The following is a 6,000-nucleotide window of genomic DNA, read 5'->3' as shown; positions in this document are numbered from 1 at the left end:
AACTGTAACATTACACCATACCGACTATAAACCCTGCACCTCCACTGGCTCTTTAGAAGCTGTTATAGAATGTCCATGTATTGCAAATGTATAATATTTTACCAATATTCTGTATTTTACAAATATCCACATTTGCTATATTTTCCTATGCGTAGTAGGCTATGACTGGAGCCACCTCATTTTAAATGCTAAATTTCTATTGTTAAAGCTGCAGTTGGCAAGATTTTTTGATCATATTCACTGACACCAACACAATGCTCTGACAGAACAACATAAATCAGCCAGTTTTAGAAAAAAACCCGCACTTCTACCTCCACCTAGAGCCTGTTATTTGTTTTGCAAAAACCCACAGCTCCCGGTTCTTCTGGTCCAATCAGAGCAGGGCTGAGTGAGATGTCACTGTCAATCACAGTCTGGTGCAGTCTGCTGCGCACTGAGGAGCACAAACTCGATGAGAGGGTGCTTGGTGGTTGTAAGAGAGGGACATGAGAGTTCTAAACATTCAAAATGTTGGCTTTGTCAGACTTGCCAACTGCAGCTTTAATTTATTTTTAGCATTACATCAACCTGTAATATTTTACGGATTGTATGCTTTAGAGTAATGAACAACAATAATGTACAAATATAAAAAAATAGGCTGTGCATAACTGACTGAACAGCTAATGGCTGTATTAAACTGTATATTATCCATGTCAATTTTATGACTTTCCAGTAAAACAAAGGGTCTGACCAAAATGGAAAACAGCCTGCCTTTTAAGACAGCATGCAGTGGCAGCAAAGCATCGAAGCCTGTGTGATTCAAATATTTGTATACAATTCTGCGTTCTAACTAAGATTCTTCATGCTGGCATCAACATCCAAAATTCTATTGAAAGATGTTTCTATCAAATCAGTTTTTTTTTAAATAATTAAAGATAGGAAATCTATATTCTATATTCTGAATGCAGTATGATTCATTTAAATAACTGATGTTTAATACCATATTAAATATGTTTGTTTGAGTACATTTTGTAAAACTAACAATGAACACACTGTAAGTGTTGATTTTGTTTTCACACAAATAAACCTTCACCTGCAAATCACTCAGTGAAATGAGACTGGGGCAAAGTTTGCAGGCCCGCTATAGGCAGATGTGTCTGTGCTTCACTCAGAAGGTATGAAAATAAAACAAAAATACTCTTCACTCAGGGTGTTGAGCAAAGTGAGTGCTTGTGACTCAAGTATTGCAGTTACACTGCAAATAGGTAGTGCACACCGTAGGATATATGCCAAGATCCAGATAGCTAGCTAGATAGATTCACAGTATAAGTGATACAGATGACAAATGGTGCTTGAGGGGCACACAAAGAAGTGGACATGTTCGAACACAGGACTGACAAAATAGTTTTATTCTTAACTGGAAACAGATTTACTGAGTGACCATGCAGACTATAGCCATGCAGATTTAAGAACAAATATGCCGCAACAGTCCCGCCCACAGCCGATTCCGGAAGTAAGAATAGAATACAATTTCTTTATTGATAACTGGAGTATAAGCCATAAAATTGTAACCGTTCATGGTAGACTTAAAAACTGGCTACGACATGACTAAGCGATTGTACAAGCTCATATTGAGGCCAAAAGTTAAAGGGAAACTTGGCAGGATTTCCCCCTCTACTAGAGAAATTGTGCATTATGCCATTTCAAACTGTGGAAAAAGGTAACGATAAAGCACATGGATTTGTTTACAAGCTAGCAAAACGGTTAGCATAAGTTCGGCAGACAATGTGAATGTTACAAGGTAAGAAACACGATTTAACACGAGTTTCTTGTTTCTCACTTCTCTTTCCGGGACGGTAGTCTCAATGTTGCAATGTTGCGCAGCTATCAACGTGCAATGAGTCTTCCAATAGAAATCAATGGGATTTTACAAAATGGCAAATAAAACACGACAGAAACTGTATTTCGCTACGCTACTTGTTTTGGAACATCAACGAACACCACTAACCACTCGGTGAGTTGCACAGTTTTGGAAACAAACGTTAAGAGTTGTTTTAGGACATGTTTGAGTAGCCTACTACACTATGCCCATTGCCAGTCACCCTGAGAAGTCAAAGGCGATTCAAAACGAGTCAGAAAAGTCGAGACAGGACCAATCGTCAAAATTTCAGTGTCCACCACTCTAGTTCATCCAAAACAAACCAGAAAAGGGCCTTAAAGTGCTAAAGAACGGAATTTTCCTTTAAAAATAGCCTAGGCTAGGCCTACTCAGTTTTTCTCCCCAATTACTCTTATCTTGCCTTATTTCTCCTCATTTCGAATGTTGCCTTTTAGGCTACTTATTTTATTTCACATTAAACATTAGGCCTAGGGCTAGGCCTACAACTGTAATGGCCCTTGTTTCCCTGTCCCTCCTTTGTTTGCCTCCTGTGCCATGTGCTCCTGTGTTTACTTCCTGTCCCTGTGTTTTACTTCCTGTCAGCCATGTGCTCCTTTGTTTGTCTTGCCCAGAGATATATATAGAATGGCTAGATGTCTCGTCCACGCTGCTTGCCAATGGACATCTTGCCACAGTCAGCTAACTCAACATTGTGTTTTAATGGTGCACTGTAATGACAATGAAGGTGTCATTGTTATAGCCTGGGGCATTGTTCTGCCTTTAGTAGAAGAAGAGCCATCAGGTACCACAGAGCCCACCAGATAGCTTGTCTGTGACAAGATGGCCGCCGGTGATGCCGTTTGGAGACTCCGCCATGAGACATCTAGCCATTCTATATGTAGTAGAGTGGCTGTTAACACTCTCGGGCTTCCTGATTTCGTCACTCCACTGATTGTCAATCTAATAGCGGACAGCTGTTAGGCAGGTAAGTATAAAAAGCACCGGTTACGTGGCTGGGAGCTACGGCAGTGTTTGTTGTGCCCCTCCTCCTTCGGTTGATGTGGCTTTCTTCTTTATGCGGTAGGTGTATTTCAATCGGTATTTTGAGTTGCCTTTAATAGCTACTGGGCTTATTTTGTGTCCTGTTTTTGTAGCTTCGTAGTTGCAGTGTTTGGGTTCTGTGGCCTCCTTAGCTGCTGTAGTAGGCTCTCCCTCTTCCTGGTTCAGGTATGCTTCCGTTTGACCAACTATTCTGCTGCTTAATCTCCGCTACTTAACCGCTTTGGCTTTGGGCTAAATAACGCTGTGTCTTTTTAGAGGTCATGAACGGTTGTCATTCGACTCCTAACTCCTGCCTTGCGTTAAATTCCTCCCTGCTTGCTCAGGTATGTTCTATTAACTGCATACATAGATTCCAGCTTGTTTGCATACACTGATTTTTAACGGACTAATAATTGCATTTCCCAGCCGTGAATTCCAGATCGTGCTGCCAATACGGAGTGGGCATGTAAATACAAGATTTGAATAGAGATAATAGATTAATAATGGCGTGTGTTTTAAACTGTATTCTGCCTTTCAGGTGATATGCTATAATCCCGCAGGACTGAAGTCCATTCCAATAGGCGTTGCTGTTTTGTATAGATTGTGACACGGCCTCATCTCAACTGTCGGTCTGTATGCATGGCCTACAGGAGCTTTGCTGCGCTACATGGTGCCTGTTGCATGTCGCCTGAGTGGTGATTGGTGCATGTTGCATGTGTGTGCTTGCCTTGCTTAGTGCTGCTGGGTATCGCTTTTGTTTTGTTTTGCCCTTTTCTTTTGTGGTTTTCTTTCTTTTGTGTTTTGCTCATGCGTTGCATTGCATTACCTGCATGTTGCTATTATTTTATGTCTGGTTATTGAATGTGTAACTGCAATTTGTCGGGTTTGCTGTGCCGTGGCTCGCATGAGCTTTAGTTTGGCTTACTGTTATTATATGTGTTTGTCCTGTCTCTTATACTCTTCTGCTCTTGTTTCTAGGCAGGTGTGGGTGGTCCAAAAGGGAGGCCGAAGTCCCCTGGTGGCGGGTCCAGATATTGCATGCATGGTGTGCTGTATTATAGAGGCTGTACCCCTCTTGGAGTGTGTGTGTGCATCTGTGTGTGTGAGCTTCTGTTTGTGTGTGCAGTGCCTTCCTCACAGAGATCACTTACTGTGTGCGTGCACGAGTGGTGTGGTTTTGGGGTAGGCCCACATTGGTGGACGGACTGCCCCCTTCAGGTAAGCCCTACCTAGCCGTACCTTTCATCCTTCCACATATGTGGTTCCTCAGTCTATTCTAATTAAGGAACCTTTTAAACCTTTAGAGTTAAAACAGCTAGTCCGTCGTAAGCCAACCGCCACTTTGCTTGAAGTTCGGGGGGAGGCCATTAGGTGGGAGCGTGAAGGCATGCCTGTGGCTATGAGAGCACGGAGTCAGTCTGTCCCCTCTGCGTACGGCTTAGTCTATGGAGTGCAAGGTGATTCTCACCCTGCAGCCGGAAGTCCTACACCAAACCCAGAGCTAGTAGAACTAAAAGAGATTTTAAAACGTCAGCAAGAACAGCTGGACCTTCTTACGCGCAGCATTAGTCTCCTCCAGGCCCCTAAACAACCAAGTAGGCCCTTCTCCAGTCCCCTGATCTGTAGGCGGTGTCAGCAGCCTGGACACTATGCCCGGGATTGTGATGGTCCGAGGGTTTCCCCTCATCCTAGTACGTCTACTTCTACTACTACTTCTACTACTTACTTCTTCCTGGTCCAACTCAGGCCCTACCCAGTCCATGCAGGTGCAGGGAAACTAGCGCCCACCGACCTGTTGAGCCGCAGCTCGGGTGGGGTTTCCAAGGGCTCAGGTGGAGCAAGGAGAGGGGTAGGGACTGTGCCACAGTTAATGTCCTCTTGTCCAAACATACAGGTGAATATGGGGGGTGTGGATGTCTTATGTCTTTTGGACACCGGTTCTATGGTGTCAACCATTACTGAGACCTTCTTTAGGCAGCACTTTGAACCCTGGGGGCAAGACCGCCTTAGGCAGTGCCAGTGGCTGCAACTTCGAGCCGCGAATGGTCTGGCAATCCCATACCTAGGCTACTTGGAGCTGGATGTCAGGCTTTGTAACAGAGATATCCCAGGCTGTGGGGTGTTGGTAGTGAGAGATCCTCCGGGACGCTCTATGTCCCAGGTCCCAGGCGTGTTGGGGATGAATATCATTAGTAAATGCTACTATGAACTGTCCACAGGCCACCTTGCCTTTTGAATCTCTTTCTGTTGCACAGGTCCCTAGTCCAGTTTTTGAAGCTTTGCAGCAATGTCACCAGGCCAATGTATCTTCTTCGTTGTCGACTGATAGGACTGTCCGTGTCCGGGGAGGGCGGGCACATCGGATTGGGGGAGGGATGCTAAAATGTGTAGCTGCCACTTGTTCTAGTCATAGCACTGGTCAGTCAGCCCTCTTTGAGCCCCTGTCGTCTGGGTTGCCGGGTGGTCTTCTGGCATCTCCTGCTTTAGTTCAGGTTTCTAATGGCACTGCGTACATTCCTGTTGTCAATGTTGGTACAAGTGATGTTCTCTTATACCCACGTTCTATCCTGGGTAGTTTGACTGAGGTGTATGTTACTAGCATGCCCCCAGGCATAGCTGAAGTTAGGGTAACCCATGCTCTGGTCCACGACCAAGAAGCACCTGATCCCATTGCATCAAAAATTGAGGGCCTTGATTTGTCAGCCTTGAGTGATCATGAACAGGGTCGGGTCCGTTCCCTCCTGCTAAAGCACCAATCTGTGTTCGCCACTCATGAGGGGGACTTTGGAAACGTTGGAAAACCAAATCATTCGAGAGAGCTGTAGTCCATACGCGTCCCCCATTGTCCTGGTTAAAAAGAAGGACGGGAGTCCACGGTTGTGTGTGGATTACCGCCAGTTGAATAGCAAGACTCGGAAAGATGCCTTTCCACTTCCTCGCATCGAGGAAACGCTGGATGCTCTTTCCGGGGCCTGTTGGTTCTCCACGCTTGACCTTCGAAGTGGGTATAACCAGGTGCCCGTTGCAGAGCCCGATCGAGCTAAAACTGCTTTCTGCACGCCATTCGGCCTGTTTGAATGGAACAGGATGCCGTGTGGGCT

The sequence above is a fragment of the Alosa pseudoharengus genome, unplaced genomic scaffold (assembly GCF_046254945.1).
Source record: "Alosa pseudoharengus isolate Yale_2024_CS ecotype anadromous, Long Island Sound unplaced genomic scaffold, YU_APseudo_1.1 YU_APseudo_1.1_scf_13, whole genome shotgun sequence".
In the NCBI taxonomy this organism is placed as follows: Eukaryota; Metazoa; Chordata; class Actinopteri; order Clupeiformes; family Clupeidae; genus Alosa; species Alosa pseudoharengus.
The sequence above is the reverse complement of the archived record's forward strand: the minus strand, read 5'-3'. Positions refer to the sequence as shown.